Below are 18927 nucleotides of genomic sequence, written 5' to 3'. Positions count from 1 at the left end.
ATTCTGTGTGGAAAAAAAGAATAAAAGCACTTCTTGCTGAACAAGATGCATTAAAAGTTATTGATAGCGAGGCTCCTAAAGAAACAGATGAAAGTTGGGTTAAGGCCGAACGCTATGCAAAAAGTATAGTGGTAGGGCACTTGAGCGATGCATTTTTGGATTTCGCAACAGACAACAACACAGCACGTGATATTCTTAGGAATCTGGATTCTGTGTATGAACGAAAAAGTGTGGCATCTCAGTTGTCTGCGCGAAAACGGTTGTTGTCGCTTAAACTAAAAAACGAGATGGCTCTTGTACACCACTTTATTATTTTTGACGAAATGGTTAATGAATTGTTAGCATCAGGCGCCAATATAGACGAAATGGACAATGTTTCGCACTTACTGCACACTTTGCCATCATCATATGACGGGGTCATCACTGCTATAGAGACACTATCGAAAGAAGATCTTACTCTAGTTTTCGTTAAGCACCGTTTGCTCGATCATGAGACAAAACTAAATAACGCTAATAATGACACAAGTAAAAAGGTATTACACGTTGAGGTTAAAAATAAGTATAATAATAATAAAAACTACAAAAACAAATATAACAACAAATATAAATATAAAAATCAAAATTATAATAAAAATAATAATACTCGCAAGCCATATAATGACAAATACAAACAAAATAATATAAAATGTCACCACTGTGGCAAGCCAGGGCACATAAAAAAAAATTGTTATCCATATAAAAAACTAATAAATGACAATAATAAAGAAAATAACACACAAGCTCATATTACAACGACCACGCCAGGTTTCGCGTTCATGATTAAAAGTTTGAATTCAAATAATAATAAGTTGAAAACAAATGTGAATGTTATCCTTGACTCGGGTGCATCCGAGCACATAATCAATGATGAGACACTTTTTATGGATTCTGCTGAACTTCAAACTCCAGCTGAAGGGCAATACATCTTTGCAACAAAACGTGGAATCGTTCGACTTGAGAATGGGTACCAGATAACACTAGAAGATGCATTATACTGCAAAGAAGTTACAGAAAATCTAATCTCTGTAAAAAGACTACAAGAGGCTGGAGTGACAGTAGTGTTTGACGAGTCTGGAGTTAAATTGACAAAAGGTGGTATTATTATTGCCGAAAACTCAGGTGAGTACAAAATGCCAATTTTTGAATTCAAAGCATATAAAATTGATATAAAAACTGAAAATTTATATAAATTATGGCATGAAAGATTGGGTCATATAAGTATAGGGAAAATTTTAGAAATAAAAAGAAAGAATTTGTTTCAAGATAATAAACTACTTGATAAAGTTAATCCTACAGACGATATATGTGAAGCTTGTTTAAATGGAAAGCAAGCCAGATTACGTTTTGACAAATTTAAAAATAAAGAACATATAAGTAGAGCACTTTTTGTTATACATTCTGATGTCTGCGGTCCGATTACACCCACAACTATTGATGATAAAAATTACTATGTAGTTTTTGTAGATCAGTTTACACATTATTGTGTTACTTACCTAATAAAACATAAATCAGATGTATTTATAATGTTTAAGGACTTTGTGGCAAAAAGTGAAGCGCACTTCAACCTGAAAGTTGTGAACCTATACATCGATAATGGTAGGGAATATTTGTCTAGCGATATCCGAGACTTTTGTACTCAGAAAGGAATCAGTTATCATTTAACTGTACCATATACTCCACAGTTGAATGGAGTATCAGAAAGAATGATTAGAACAATTACTGAAAAGGCTCGTGCCATGGTCAATGGTGCAAAGTTGGAAAAATATTTTTGGGGTGAAGCTGTTTTGACAGCAACATATATAATAAATAGAATTCCAAGTAGGGCACTTGGAGATCGTGCAGCAACGCCATACGAGATGTGGCATAATAGAAAGCCAGTTTTAAAGTATTTAAAAGTATTTGGTTCAACTGTATACGTACACAATAAAATTAGAAAACGGAAATTCGACAATAAATCGTTTAAAAGTATCTTTGTGGGATATGAACCTAACGGCTATAAGTTATGGGATATTGAAAATAAGAAATTCATTGTTGCTAGAGATGTGGTAGTTGATGAGACAAATATGGTAAACTCAAGAGCTGTTAAAAGTGACATTCTGAATGATAGTAAGGATGAAGTAAACATTCAATTTCCCGAATGAGAGTAAGGATGACAAACAGCCTTGTGAAGTCTCAAATAGAGTTAACAATGATGCAACTAGAAAAAGCGAAAGATTGAAAAATAAACCACATATTTCCTATGACGAAGATGAATTAAGTTCTAATAACTATCTTTTCAATGCTCACACAATTTTTGACGAAGCCCCTCATTTATTCGAAGAAATAAAAAGTCGAAGTGATAAGGATTTATGGGAAGAAGCTGTTAAAGTAGAATTATCCGCTCATGACTTAAACAATACTTGGACTATTGTTAAAAGACCTGAAAATAAGAATATTGTAGATAGTAAGTGGGTGTTTACTTTAAAACATGATGAAATGGGAAATCCAGCTAAATGTAAGGCAAGATTAGTTGCACGCGGTTTTACACAAAGATATCAAATAGATCCTGTTGCTAGAATTCCTAGTCTTCGACTTGTGTTGTCTATTGCTGTCCAATATAATTTTAAAGTACATCATATGGATGTTAAAACGGCATTTCTAAATGGTATGGAAGAAATATATATGAAAGTCCCTGAGGGAATTATTTGCAATGATGAAAGTGTATGTAAATTGAATAAAGCAATTTATGGGCTCAAACAAGCAGCAAGGTGCTGGTTTGAGCAAGCGCTAAAGGAGTGTAAATTTAAGAATTCTCCTGTTGATCCGTGTATATATGTTCAAGATCAAGGAAATATAAATAAAAATATTTATGTGTTATTATATGTGGATGATTTGGTAATAGCGACATCAGACTTAAAAATAATGAGCAGTTTCAAACAATACCTTATGACAAAGTTTAGAATGACAGATCTTGGGGAAATACGACACTTTATTGGAATGAAAATTGAAATATGCCAAGATCAGATATTGTTAAGCCAATCTGCATATATAAAAAGGGTTTTAACTAAATTTAATATGGAGGAATGTAAATCTGTAAATAATCCACTTCCAAGTAAACTAAATTATGAAATGTTAAACTCAGACGACACATACGGTGCTCCTTGTCGAAATTTGATTGGAAGTTTAATGTACATTATGCTTTGCACTCGTCCGGATATTGCAACAGCCGTCAATATTCTAAGTAGATATACTAATAAAAATAATATAGAACTTTGGAAAGGTTTAAAAAGGGTTCTGAGGTACCTTAAAGGAAACATTGACATGAAACTAATTTAAAAAAAATATTTATTTTGAAGATGTTCTCGTTGGCTATGTTGACTCCGATTGGGGTGGGAATGAAACTGATAGAAAAAGCACAACAGGTTATCTTTTTCAAATGTTTAATTCAAATCTTATTTGTTGGAACACAAAAAGGCAGAATTCAGTAGCGGCATCATCTACTGAAGCAGAGTATATGGCCTTGTTTGAAGCTGTAAGAGAAGCCTTATGGCTGAAGTCTCTTTCAAAAAGTATTTATATTAAATTAGACAAACCTATAAAAATATTTGAAGATAACCAGGGTTGTATAAGCATAGCCAGTAGTTCATCATGTCATAAGCGGTCAAAGCACATAGATATTAAATATCATTTTGCCAGAGAGCAAGTAGAAAATAATCTTATTTCTATTGAGTATATTCCCACAGAAAATCAACTGGCTGATATTTTTACAAAACCGTTATCTACTGGAAGGTTCATGGAGATGAGAGGCAAGATGGGACTGCTTTGAGAAGTCAAAAGAAACAAAATCTACAATTCAACAAAATCTCATAAACTAAACTGAAGTTAATTTTTTAAGTAATGTTTAACGTAACTTTTTGAAATGAAAATAATGTTTGTTTTGCTTAAATGATATAAATGATCTGATTGGTTTTTCTGTGTTTTTCCAATCTTAATGGTGAATGCCAGATCATATTGTAATACCTCCCAGAGTACACGCACCAGTCACAGTAATTGAATTATTATTTGAATTTGTTTTTTTGAAAATTAATATAATGTAATTTTTGAGGGGGCGTGTTGAATAACATAACATAGCTAAAGTTGCGACGGTATGTAGACCTGCAAAAATAACATTATAAAAGGCCTAAAAATTAATGTACGGGCACATGTGCGTAAAGTTAGCCACACTGTTAATGCCGAGTTATCCACAACCCTCTGTTAACCCACTGTTAATTTTTTTGAATTTTTAATTTTCAATTTTTCAGCTATTTATGAACATTTTTGAAAGAAATAAAGTTTAATATTATAAAAAATACATCAATCTACTGTTTTTATTCACTTTTGGGGGATTTTGAACATTCTATATATATACAATTTGTCTATGAAAATGGCTATTTTACGTATTCGTTTAGCACAGCTCCAAAGGCACAGCTCAATGACAATTAAATGCCAGAATTTTCCCCAATTATTCATTTATATCCCCAAGAAATTTCAATAAAAACGTGTGAACAGTTTTCGAGAAAATTGCATTTTTGTTGACCACCCATGTTTTTCCCCATACAAAATATGCCAAAAATATGCGCCAACTTTGGCGAGTTGCACAAAATTTCCAAGAACACAGCTCAATGGACATTAAATGCCAGAATGATCAATGGACTTTTAGGAATATGTGCATAGAATTTCATTGAGAATGTGTGAACAGTTTTCGAGACAAATGCATAAATGTAAGGCTACCTCGAAGATATAAATTTCGCTCCAGCAATGGCTATTCGCCGCTCGATTTTGATCCGCTCGACTCAATTTGAGATTCGCTGCTCAGCTCTCTGCTTCTTCCCACTATTATTTCGCCATACAAAATATTTCTAAAATTTTGCACCAACTTTGGAAGAATGCACAAAATTTCCAAGAACACAGCTCAATGGACATTAAATGCCAGAATGATCAATGGACTTTTAGGAATATGTGCATAAAGTTTCATTGAGAATGTGTGAACAGTTTTCGAGAAAAATGCATAAATGTAAGGGTACATATTTGTTCAGCAAAGGCAAGTTGCCGCTCAGTTTTGAATTTCGCCATTCAATAGAGTGGAATAGGGGGACTATGGCACATATGGTGCCGATGAAATAGTGGGTTTTGCACTGTGGTACACGACTGCAATAAAAACATGTTATTTTTTTTTATAATAATATTAAATATTTTTATGTAGGCTTTTCTTCAAAATATGAATAAACTTAATGAAATACGTAATTGTTAAATTTGTCTTTTTCATACATTGTATCATACTAATAATAGTTTTTCGTAATTTATTTAAAAATTAACAAAACAAATTCAATCGCACTATTGCAAAACAACAGCTTTCTCTATTATGAGAAAGAAATTAGAAGCAAAAAAAGAAAAATTTTATTAAAAATAAACAATTGCCTCCGCCAGGATTTGAACCTCTACTTCTTTTATATATGCATATGAAAACAATGCGTGTAATAAAAAAAATTGTAAATTCTCCACTAGGATTCGAACCCATATACATTTTGTATATACGTATCATATATTTTTTATATATACTTAATTGCCCTATGAAATTCTTGTTTTTCATTTACTCACAATTAAAAGGTCACTATTTGACTTTTCACCTATGGTTTTATTGGATGAGAAAAAAAAAGACGAAAAAAAAAAATATATATATTAATTAGTAGAAGTATAAAAAAAAAACAACCCACGCGGGGTCCGAACCTACACACAAATTGCACCGCCTTGGTAACAAGTGAAACCAACCTACTTTCTTAATTTGGGGTTAACGAAACCTAATAAGATAATGGTAAAATATACATACATACATATATGTATCTCACATATAAAAACAGCAAAAAGGCGGTGCTCAGTGGTATGTGTTCAGGAAACGTCTTTCGAAATAATACTAATAAAAATGATACGAAAAAAATTGTTATTTTGTAAAGGACAACTCTTAACCCCAAAATAAGAAAGTAGATTGGAGTTGCTAGCAAATCACTTGTTACCAATGTGGTGCAATTTGTGTGTAGGTTCGGACCCCGCGTGGGTTGTTTTTTTTTTATACTTCTACTAATTAATATATATATATTTTTTTTTTTCGTCTTTTTTTTTCTCATCCAATAAAACCATAGGTGAAAAGTCAAATAGTGACCTTTTAATTGTGAGTAAATGAAAAACAAGAATTTCATAGGGCAATTAAGTATATGTCGGCGCGGGCAGTTCGTGCTGTGTATGAGTGTGAGGCATTTCCCACGAATCTGGCCGACGCGGGCAGTTCGTTGTATGAGTGTGAGGCATTTCGCAGGAATGTTATTTCATCATAATTTGGCAATTGCATCAGCCTTTAATTGAGTTGCGATTGGCTGATGGCATTTGGTAGTTTTGGAAGGTACCGTTTTAGCGCGGCGACAGCGCCACAACGCTGTCGCCGAGCGTGGTTCGATGGTAGGCACAAAAGAAGAAGTGTGCGACGCAAGTCAGTTCAATTCTAGACTTCGACCACCGAAACTCGCTGCGCGATTAGAAAATGGAACAGTTTAATGACGCGTTTATATCAGAAGTGGGATCGGGCTCGGCACCTAACAACGAAGCTGAGCCGTGGAAAGCTCTAATAGAGTTGCAAAATAAAAACTTAACAGAACTCGTTAAAACATTTCAAGCAACGATTTCCGAAAAAACAAACAAAATCGCGGTTGTGCTGCCAAAATTCAATGCAGACCTTGTTGGCGCCGATGCGTCGGCATGGTGCTCTACTGCGAACATTATTTTGGCAGAAAATGATATAAAAGGTAGTGCCCTTGTGACGGTGTTAAGTGCAGCGATGGAAGGTAGTGCCTCACAATGGCTTGCGCGGACTTGTTATCCAGAAATGAATTGGCCCGAGTTCAAGCAACTATTCATTCAACAGTTCACTAATGTTAAAACACCAGCGGCTATGTTTCTGACAATGCTAACTGACAGTCCGAGCGACGGTGAATGCCTTTCGAATTATGCTGGTCGTATGATGACGTCGCTTATGGTGAAATGGCGTGAAATGGATGTAGAGGAGATCGCAGCTTCCGTAACGCTTGCTAGGCTGGCTCAAGTTGATAGCAGATTGCAGCGCATGACCTTCACCTCAAATGTGCGCACCAGAAGTGATTTGCAAACCGAGTTAAAAGCATTCACATTCAACAAAAGGAAGATGACGTCGCGGGAAGAAATGTCTTTGCTTGACATCAAGAGGCAAAAACTTTCAACAATTAAGTGCCACTTCTGTGGAAAGTTAGGCCACAAGATCAACGAATGCAGAGTTAGACAGCTGCAAAATTTTTCGTCTCGTGCTATGGACCGTAATGGCAGCAGCGCATTTGGTCACCGTCAAAAATCTGATGTAACCTGCTTCAAGTGTGGAGAGCGTGGCCATATTTCTACACAATGCAGTAAACCCAAAACGGACAACAGCAAGGATACACATACTGTAAAGAGAGTGCAACTGTGCGAAGTTGTTGAGCCTAAAGGAGAGATGGTTCATCAAGGAATGACATTTGCTACAACGTTTGACTCTGGCGCGGAGTGTTCATTAATCAAACAATAGATAAGTGCTAAGCTAGCTGGTAAAAGATTAAATAATGTTGTGAGGTTGGAAGGTATTGGCAATGGCAGCGTTTGCAGCACATTGCAAATACTTACCAACGTAAATATTAATAATTATCAGATTGAGATTTTGTTTCATGTTTTAGACAATAATTATATGAAAAATGACATAATTATTGGTCGAGAAATATTGTCGCCTGGATTTAATGTCATAATTTCACCAGGGAAATTTGAAATTGTTAAAACAAAAACTGTTAATAATTGTGTTAACGAAGATAAATTTTATGACTTAGACACAGGTCTTGTTGGTGAAGACTGTGATGAATTAAAAAGTTTGTTGGAAAATTATTCAAAATATTTTATCAATGGGATTCCTTTGTCTAGAGTTAGTTCGGGTAAAATGAAAATTAAACTAAATGACCCAAGAAAAATTGTCCAAAGGAGACCATACAGGCTCAGTCCAAGTGAAAGGGAATTGGTTCGAAATAAGATTAGGGAGCTATTGGAATGCAAAGTAATAAAGCCGAGTTGCTCACCCTTCGCAAGTCCCATAATGCTGGTAAACAAAAAAGACGGCTCCCATCGCTTGTGTGTAGATTACCGGGAATTAAATGGTAATACCGTTGCAGATAGATACCCTTTGCCCCTTATATCAGACCAGATAGCCAGGCTTCATGGAGCAAAATATTTCACATGCTTAGATATGGCAAGTGGATATTATCAAATACCCATGCATGAAGACTCAGTAGAGTGTACAGCGTTCGTCACTCCAGACGGACAATATGAATTCTTAGCAATGCCGTTTGGGCTTAAAAATGCGCCTTCAGTTTTTCAGCGTACCGTTATACAAGCCCTGGGAGATCTTGCTAATACATTTGTGGTCGTTTATATGGACGACGTAATGGTGGCTGCTTCAACGAAAACTGAGGCTTTAGAGAGATTAAAGATTACTCTTGACTGTCTTACGTGTGCCGGATTTTCCTTTAATATAAAAAAATGTTCTTTTCTTAAGTCAACAGTACAATATTTGGGATACGAAGTGAGTGCAGGTGAAATTCGTCCAAATCCGCTTAAAATTGCTGCGTTAACTGCATTACCACCTCCTCAGTCGATCCCAGCTTTAAGACAATTTATAGGGCTGGCGTCTTATTTTAGGCAATTTATCCAAGGATTTTCTTGTTTTATGAAGCCCTTATATCTGTTGACCTCAGGGAAGAACGAGTTTGTTTGGGAACCAGAACATGAGCAAATAAGAAAGAAGGTTGTCTCTATACTTACACAGAAGCCAGTCTTGGTAATTTTCGACCCGCAGTATCCAATCGAGTTGCATACTGATGCAAGTTCTCGTGGATACGGTGCCATCTTGTTACATAAAATCAACAACAAGTCGCATGTCATTGAATATTTCAGTAAAGCTGCTTCACCTGCAGAGTCTCGGTACCATTCTTACGAATTGGAGACTCTTGCTGTCGTTTTGTCCATAAAACATTTTCGCCATTATTTACTGGGTAGAAATTTTGTTGTTTTCACTGACTGTAATTCCCTTAAGGCATCAAGGACTAAACATGATCTGTCTCCTAGGGCGCAAAGATGGTGGGCTTACTTACAATCGTTTACGTTTGAATTACAGTATAGAGAAGGTAAACGAATGGCTCACGCTGATTTCTTTTCAAGAAATTTACCTTCAACTAAGTTGCTGGCCACAAATTGTAAAGCTTCTGAAAAACGAGTTTGCTTGGCAGAAATTTCCAGCAATTGGCTTTTGGCTGAACAACGTCAAGATTCAGAAATAGTTAGCATCGTAAAGAAATTAAAAGACAATTCTCTTTCCATAGACGTTGCAAAAACTTATGAGTTGAGAGCAGGAATACTTTATAGAAAAATTCAGCGTAATGGTAGAACTCGATCCTTAGCAATTGTTCCTCGAGTGTTTAGATGGTCCGTGATAAACCAAATTCATGAATCGATTATGCATTTAGGATGGGAAAAGACGCTAGACAAGGCCTATGACTATTATTGGTTCGATAATATGTCCAAATATATTCGAAAATTTGTTGAAAATTGTATCACCTGCAAAATGTCAAAGTCCTCTTCTGGCAAAATTCAAGCTAGTCTTCATCCTATACCAAAAGTAAGCACACCTTGGCATACTATTCACATAGACATAAGTGGGAAGTTGAGTGGGAAGTCTGATCAAAAAGAGTATATCATCGTTCAAGTAGATGCCTTTACTAAATTTGTTTTGTTAACTCACACCCTTAAAATAGATGCTGAAAATTGCATAAATGCTGTGACGGCGGCAATATCTTTATTTGGAGTACCAAATCGTATAATAGCAGATCAGGGTAGGTGTTTTGCTAGCACAAGATTCAGTGAGTTTTGTGCACAACAAAAGATAAATTTGCATTTGATTGCAACAGGTGCAAGCAGAGGAAATGGGCAGGTTGAACGCACTATGTCTACTTTGAAAAATTTATTAACCGCAGTCGAAACTAGCAGCAGGTCTTGGCAAGATGCATTGGGAGAAATTCAGTTGGCCTTAAACTGTACGGTGAGCCGAGTGACAAAGGCAAGTCCTTTAGAATTATTTATTGGTAAAGTTGCTCGACCATTGGGGTTACTTCCACTCTGCGACACGGTTGATGAGATTGATTTGCCAGCAGTACGAGCTCAAGCAAGTCAAAATATTTCGGCTTCAGCAACATATAGCAAGACACAATTTGATAAAAACAAAGCTAGAGTTGTGGAATGCAAAGTTGGCGATTTCGTATTATTAAAAAATGAGGAGAGGCATCAAACAAAGCTTGACCCAAAGTTTAGAGGCCCTTTTGAAATAACGGAATTATTAGACGGGAATAGGTATGTGCTGAGGTCATTGACAAACAATAGGAAATATAAATATGCCCATGGCGATGTGCGGAAAATGCCAGATGGTTATGTACCAGTTGAATATGAAAATGTTGGAAATGAAACTGTTGAAACAGACAGTAGTCAAAATGTTGAAAGTGAAACTGTTGAAACAGACAGTAGTCAAAATGTTGAAAGTGAAACTGTTGAAACAGACAGTAGTTAAAATATTAAAAGTTAAACTGTTGAAACAGACAGGACAGGTGCCTGAAGGGCTAGAAATGAAATGCAAGCACAAATGCAAAACAGTTGTTTTGATCATGGCGTGTAGAGCATAAGATATGATGTTTAAAATTTTTTTTTTTAGGTTTAAGGATAATAAAAAAAAAAAAAAAAAAAAAAAATGTATATGGATTATGTTAAAATAAAATGTTTGTTTAAGAATGAAAAAAAAAAAAAAAAAAAAAAAAAATAATAATAATAATAATAATAATGAATGAATTTGAAGATTACGTTTGTCAATGTTTAGTAGCGGTTTTGTAAGAAAACTTATCCTTGTTAAACTGAAATTTTTATAATTTGTTAATAAAAATGTTTTATGTATATCGCAAAGTATATTTTGGAAGTATTGCACGAGGTCGTGTAATGGTCAGGATGGCCGTGTCGGCGCGGGCAGTTCGTGCTGTGTATGAGTGTGAGGCATTTCCCACGAATCTGGCCGACGCGGGCAGTTCGTTGTATGAGTGTGAGGCATTTCGCAGGAATGTTACATATTTCATCATAATTTGGCAATTGCATCAGCCTTTAATTGAGTTGCGATTGGCTGATGGCATTTGGTAGTTTTGGAAGGTACCGTTTTAGCGCGGCGACAGCGCCACAACGCTGTCGCCGAGCGTGGTTCGATGGTAGGCACAAAAGAAGAAGTGTGCGACGCAAGTCAGTTCAATTCTAGACTTCGACCACCGAAACTCGCTGCGCGATTAGAAAAACAGTTTAATGACGCGTTTATATATATATAAAAAATATATGATACGTATATACAAAATGTATATGGGTTCGAATCCTAGTGGAGAATTTACAATTTTTTTTTATTACACGCATTGTTTTCATATGCATATATGTATAAAAGAAGTAGAGGTTCAAATCCTGGCGGAGGCAATTGTTTATTTTTAATAAAATTTTTATTTTTTTGCTTCTAATTTCTTTCTCATAATAGAGAAAGCTGTTGTTTTGCAAAAGTGCGATTGAATTTGTTTTGTTAATTATACCCTTGCAGAGGGTATTATAAAATTGGTCAGATGTTTGTAACGCACAGAAGGAGACGTTTCCGACCCCATAAAGTATATATATTCTTGATCAGCATGAGAAGCTAAGTCGATATAGCCATGTCCGTCTGTCCGTCTGTCCGTCGGTGCGTACGCGTTTTACTCAGCCATCTTAAGAGCTATCGGGATGAAATTTTTTTGGGAGCTTTTTTTACCCGGGTGAGATAAAGTATGAAAATCTTTGGGATCGGACTACTATATCATATAGCTCTGGAACAAAAATTTTTGCAAAAATTGGAGTATCCCCATGAAATTCACCAATATAATAGAATTTGATATAAAATCTCAGATCCCAAAATTTGACCCTGATCGGATAAATAGAACACAAGTTACAGTCTATATAAATCGGTTCAATCGTTGCCGGCAGCTCTGCTTGCTGCCTACTACGTCATCATCAAATCAACAGAGCACATGCATACACACACAGACGCAACGCTACATAAACTGTATGTGTATGCGTGCGTTGCTTTGCTTAGGGAATGAGGGAAGAAGAAGAACAAATTGTACATAGTATGAAGAGTGAAATTGTTTTGTTTGTATATTAATGAATTGAGTTGCAGAAAACAAATTTTGAACATGTGAAATTATTATTGTCAAGGACTGCAAGGGTATATAAACTTCGGCATAGCCGAATTTAACTTCTTTGATATTTTTTAAATAAATTACGAGAAACTATTATTAGTATGATACAATGTATGAAAAAGACAAATTTAACAATTACGTATTTCATTAAGTTTATTCATATTTTGAAGAAAAGCCTACATAAAAATATTTAATATTATTATAAAAAAAATAACATGTTTTTATTGCAGTCGTGTACCACAGTGCAAAACCCACTATTTCATCGGCACCATATGTGCCATAGTCCCCCTATTCCACTCTATTGAATGGCGAAATTCAAAACTGAGCGGCAACTTGCCTTTGCTGAACAAATATGTACCCTTACATTTATGCATTTTTCTCGAAAACTGTTCACACATTCTCAATGAAACTTTATGCACATATTCCTAAAAGTCCATTGATCATTCTGGCATTTAATGTCCATTGAGCTGTGTTCTTGGAAATTTTGTGCATTCTTCCAAAGTTGGTGCAAAATTTTAGAAATATTTTGTATGGCGAAATAATAGTGGGAAGAAGCAGAGAGCTGAGCAGCGAATCTCAAATTGAGTCGAGCGGATCAAAATCGAGCGGCGAATAGCCATTGCTGGAGCGAAATTTATATCTTCGAGGTACCCTTACATTTATGCATTTTTCTCGAAAACTGTTCACACATTCTCAATGAAATTCTATGCACATATTCCTAAAAGTCCATTGATCATTCTGGCATTTAATGTCCATTGAGCTGTGTTCTTGGAAATTTTGTGCAACTCGCCAAAGTTGGCGCATATTTTAGGCATATTTTGTATGGCGAAATTAAAGGGGGAAGAAGCAGAGAGCTCAGCGGCGAATCTCAAATTGCGTCGAGCAAATCAAAATCGAGCGGCGAACTGCAATTGCTAGAGCGAAATTTATATTTTCGAGATACCCTTATATTTATGCATTTTTCTCGAAAACTGTTCACACATTCTCAATGAAATTCTATGCACATATTTCTAAAAGTGCATTGATCATTCTGGCATTTAATGTCCATTGAGCTGTGTTCTTGGAAATTTTGTGCAACTCGCCAAAGTTGGCGCATATTTTAGGCATATTTTGTATGGCGAAATTAAAGGGGGAAGAAGCAGAGAGCTCAGCGGCGAATCTCAAATTGCGTCGAGCGGATCAAAATCGAGCGGCGAACTGCAATTGCTAGAGCGAAATTTATATTTTCGAGATACCCTTATATTTATGCATTTTTCTCGAAAACTGTTCACACATTCTCAATGAAATTCTATGCACATATTTCTAAAAGTGCATTGATCATTCTGGCATTTAATGTCCATTGAGCTGTGTTCTTGGAAATTTTGTGCAACTCGCCAAAGTTGGCGCATATTTTAGGCATATTTTGTATGGCGAAATTAAAGGGGGAAGAAGCAGAGAGCTCAGCGGCGAATCTCAAATTGCGTCGAGCGGATCAAAATCGAGCGGCGAACTGCAATTGCTAGAGCGAAATTTATATTTTCGAGATACCCTTATATTTATGCATTTTTCTCGAAAACTGTTCACACATTCTCAATGAAATTCTATGCACATATTTCTAAAAGTCCATTGATCATTCTGGCATTTAATGTCCATTGAGCTGTGTTCTTGGAAATTTTGTGCAACTCGCCAAAGTTGGCGCATATTTTAGGCATATTTTGTATGGCGAAATTAAAGGGGGAAGAAGCAGAGAGCTCAGCGGCGAATCTCAAATTGCGTCGAGCAAATCAAAATCGAGCGGCGAACTGCAATTGCTAGAGCGAAATTTAAATCTTCGAGATACCCTTATATTTATGCATTTTTCTCGAAAACTGTTCACACATTCTCAATGAAATTCTATGCACATATTTCTAAAAGTGCATTGATCATTCTGGCATTTAATGTCCATTGAGCTGTGTTCTTGGAAATTTTGTGCAACTCGCCAAAGTTGGCGCATATTTTAGGCATATTTTGTATGGCGAAATTAAAGGGGGAAGAAGAAGAAAATTGAGGCGAATTGTTTTTGCTCAAAAAATGTTTATTTCATCGAAGTACCCATATATTTTTACATTTTTCTCGAAAACTGTTCACACATTCTCAATGAAACTCTCTGCACATATTCCTAAAAAGTCCATTAATCATTCTGGCATTTAATGTCCATTGAGCTGTGTTCTTGGAAATTTTGTGCAACTCGTCAAAGTTGGCGCATATTTTTGGCATATTTTGTATGGGGAAAAACATGGGTAGTCAACAAAAATGCAATTTTCTCGAAAACTGTTCACACGTTTTTATTGAAATTTCTTGGGGATATAAATGAATAATTGGGGAAAATTCTGGCATTTAATTGTCATTGAGCTGTGCCTTTGGAGCTGTGCTAAACGAATACGTAAAATAGCCATTTTCATAGACAAATTGTATATATATAGAATGTTCAAAATCCCCCAAAAGTGAATAAAAACAGTAGATTGATGTATTTTTTATAATATTAAACTTTATTTCTTTCAAAAATGTTCATAAATAGCTGAAAAATTGAAAATTAAAAATTCAAAAAAATTAACAGTGGGTTAACAGAGGGTTGTGGATAACTCGGCATTAACAGTGTGGCTAACTTTACGCACATTACGGGCACACTGTCTTCCTTACTTCCTCTTTCCCATTCGAAACGTGTAAGTGGCTGGTCGTGTGAAAATCGAGATAATAAAAATCTAATAAAATAAAATCAATCATAAAACAAATAAAAAGATTATTGTGCTCTTATTAAAAATTAAACTAATACCAAGCCAACTAAACCAATATTACAACATCTTCGGGAATTGTTGGCTTGTTAAGACTTATTGCTGATGGTTCTTCTTGACTTATTTCTTCATCAGCCATTAGTTGCGTTTTTTCTTCCAGTACTATTGAAGTTTCCAAATCTGATGTTTGTTTAAATTCAATATTGTGTTTGGTTACTGTGTCTTGGGATGTTTCTCTATTCTGCGAGAGGCACTTACAAGATTTAGTTAATTCTTGCGCGTGTATTCTAGCTTTTCCTATTATATCATCCCAAGTAACCATAGTTTGTTAAGATTAATTTCTATTTCTATTTTGGATTCTTGAGAACCCATTTTACTAAAAAAAAAGAGAAATTTGTCGTTTAGACCTGTTGTTAATTTAAGAAAAAATTTTGAAAATGTGTAAGGTTTTACTATTCTATGTCTATTATTTCTACATCTGAGTCTGTTAAATCTATTGGTTCTGCACTCGATTCTGATATGTTTATCAGCGCAATTGAGTCCTTGAAAAGTTCGTGGACCCATCCGGGCACGTCTTTTTTAAAGGAGTCTTAGCTAACAATCTAAGCTAAGCTACTTTTATGGATTTTTCCATAAGATCTACAATAATTTTTTGAAATTTGTAGTTGTGGGCTATCCAATACCTTATTTCCTTGTATTTGTGATTTGTTTCACCTGATTGTATCAGGAAAACAAGGAAAGGTAAATATTTTTGGAGCTGTTTTGTTTCTGCTTTATCCATATTCTACACTAACTGCCTCAGCTTATTTAACTGATTATGGATGTATTTAGTTCTTTACTGCTTTGGTTCCTCCATTAGGTAGAAACGCAGTGTGCCTGCTGCGTTTGAAAAACAGCATACATATGGTACCGTGAGAATGAAACTCATCTGTACCCTAGTGCCTCCTTTGACTGGGAAATCTTCGCCCGTTATGTCAAGGTAAGTTAACCTAATTTGTACTAAGTTTATGGAGCGTTGAGGTGAAGCACTTCCCTCGCTCCTAAAAACCTCAATTAAGTCTTGGACTATGCTAGGGTGCCTGTTGTTTATTTTTCAAAGTACCTGTCACAATGGGTCATTTTTTATTTATTGTTTTTTTTGTATATATATATATTTTATCTTTTGTTAAAAAGTTAAGTTAAGTTTACATACATATTCTTATGCTGCGACTTATGCGACAGCCACAAAAGAGAGAGAGAGTGTCAGTACATACATACATATTGTGGGACGCTTGCATCAAAGTGCTTGGTCAGCGTTCACACGCTGGCCTGGCTCTAGCTTATGTTACGCTTGTGCATACATTGCTTTGAATATATGTATGTGCATATACAATTGTACATACATATATGATCATGCTTAGCTGTACATTTATGTGAATATGTTTATGTACATACATCAGTGTATATATATAAACATATTCAAGTGCACAATTATATTTTGATGCGTATATGTTTAATTGTTTATACTTGCAACAGAGTGTTACAAGTTGAGCTCATTGTACTGAATGATTATTTGTATGAATATACTACAGGATTTACCACATGAAGAAGGAGATCTGTTACAGACAGGCCAAAGGATTGGGATCGAGATGACCGGCACAGTGGAGGAAATGAGGAAACAGCTAGGCGAGGGAGAGAATGAACGCTTCCAGACTGGAAGGAGGAAATAAATAGATTGGAGACAAAGTACTCGAAAAATCTGAAAATTAAAACAATAGCAAGCACATCAAAAACATGCGAAAATGGCGTAGACAAGGAGGAGTATTTACCACCAAGATCCCCATCTTGGAGGAGGAGCCCTAGATAGCGCAGAAACAAAGAGGGACATAAGGAGACAAAAGATAGACCCCAAGAAAACGGAACCACATACAACAAACAGGACCACCGAATACGCCAAGGTGGCAAAACAAGTGAGGGAATGGACATTCAGATTCGACGGCAATTCCAGACCGTTAGAGTTCATAGAACAGATCGAGTGGTCAGCAGACATGTATGGCATCGAGCTGGACATGATCCCAAGAGCAATGCCAGAACTACTGAAAGACAAAGCACTCAAGTGGTACGTCGCAAACAATAAGCAGTGGCGATCGTGGAAGGAGTTCGTTGAGGGCTTCAAGAAATACTTCCTGCCAAGAGGATTCTTCAACAAATTGGCGGATCAAGTGAAAAATCGCAAACAAAACAGAAACGAGTATTTTAAGGACTATATGATCGACATGCAAACAATGATGAGACCCCTCAGAATACCAGAGTATGAACAATTGGAGGTTATATTAGAAAATTGCACTCCAGATTTGAAGATATTCGTTCGGCCGCACAGAGTCAGAAACCTAGATGAGCTGATGCAGTTGGCAGAAGAACATGAGATGCTTGAACAAGAACGATCAGATTTCCATCGCCCAAACAATGCTCAAAGAACACACAACAACCAATCAAGACAAAGTTTCCTAAATCAGGAGTTGAAGGAATTAGGGAAAGTTAAGGGACTGTCAAAGGTGGGGATACATCGCATAACGATGAAGGATGATATCCCAATAAAACAAAGGTATTACACGAAAAATCCAAAAATACAGGGAGAAATCAACACAAAGGTCGATGAAGTGTTGACAATGGGATGCATCGAACCATCACAAAGCCCGTATAGCTCACCCATAGTGATGGTGAGAAAGAAACAGACGGGCAAATGGAGATTATGCGTAGATTTTAGACAGATTAACGCAAAATCTATAAAAGATGCATACCTAATGCCACGCATCGACTACATCTTAAACCAACTACGTGAAGCGAAATTTATAAGCAGCCTAGACCTGAAGGACGGCTATTGGCAAATTCCATTGGAAGAAAACAGCAGGCCAATGACAGCATTCACAGTCCCAGGCAAAGGTTTATTCCAATGGAAAGTGATGCCATTCGGGTTACACTCTGCATCAGCAACGTTCCAACGGGCACTGGACCAAGTCATCGGCCCAGAAATGATACCAAACGCGTTCGCCTACCAAGACGACATAGTGGTAGTAAGCAAAACAATTACAGAACACATGGTCCACCTGCAAGAAGTGTTTCCCAGATTTCACAAAAACGTTCGTACTCCAGACAGATGCAAGGAACATAGGATTAGGGGCCATACTAGTACAAAACACCGAGGAGGGGGAAAGAGTGGTTTCATATCTGTCGAGAGAATTGAATCAAGCAGAGAAGAACTACTCGGCAACAGAAAAGGTATGCCTAGCAATAGTGTGGGCAGTACGCAAGCTGAGACCATATCTCGAGGGATACCGATTTAAGGTGGTGTAAGGTGTCACCAGACAGACCACATGGCGTTGAAGTGGTTGAATAGCATAGAGAGCCCCACGGGCCGCATAGCTCGATGGGCACTGGAATTACAACAATATGATTTCGAAATAGCATATCAAGAAATCACAAAATGCGGCGGATTCATGTAAATAAGAACAAGCAGAATAGCAAAGTCTCAAACCGCATACCGGAACAAGATAAATATATGCGGATATCATACATATACAGTCAGGCAAATATACATGAGCAAATAGAAAATAGCAAAACAAAAAAAAAAAACGATCACACAATCAAAGAGAGCCAATGCCTACACATGCGCACGATATTACACATGTAATAGTATGAGTGCACAAAGAGAAAAAATAAAGGAAAGAGAGGGGAACACACATACACATGCGCATGAGATTGAGCATGTAATCGTGCAGCATCGCGACATACACACACATGCGCGC

This window comes from Drosophila tropicalis, unplaced genomic scaffold (assembly GCF_018151085.1).
Source record: "Drosophila tropicalis isolate 14030-0801.00 unplaced genomic scaffold, ASM1815108v1 contig_782, whole genome shotgun sequence".
In the NCBI taxonomy this organism is placed as follows: domain Eukaryota; kingdom Metazoa; phylum Arthropoda; class Insecta; order Diptera; family Drosophilidae; genus Drosophila; species Drosophila tropicalis.
Note: the sequence above shows the minus strand (reverse complement) of the source record.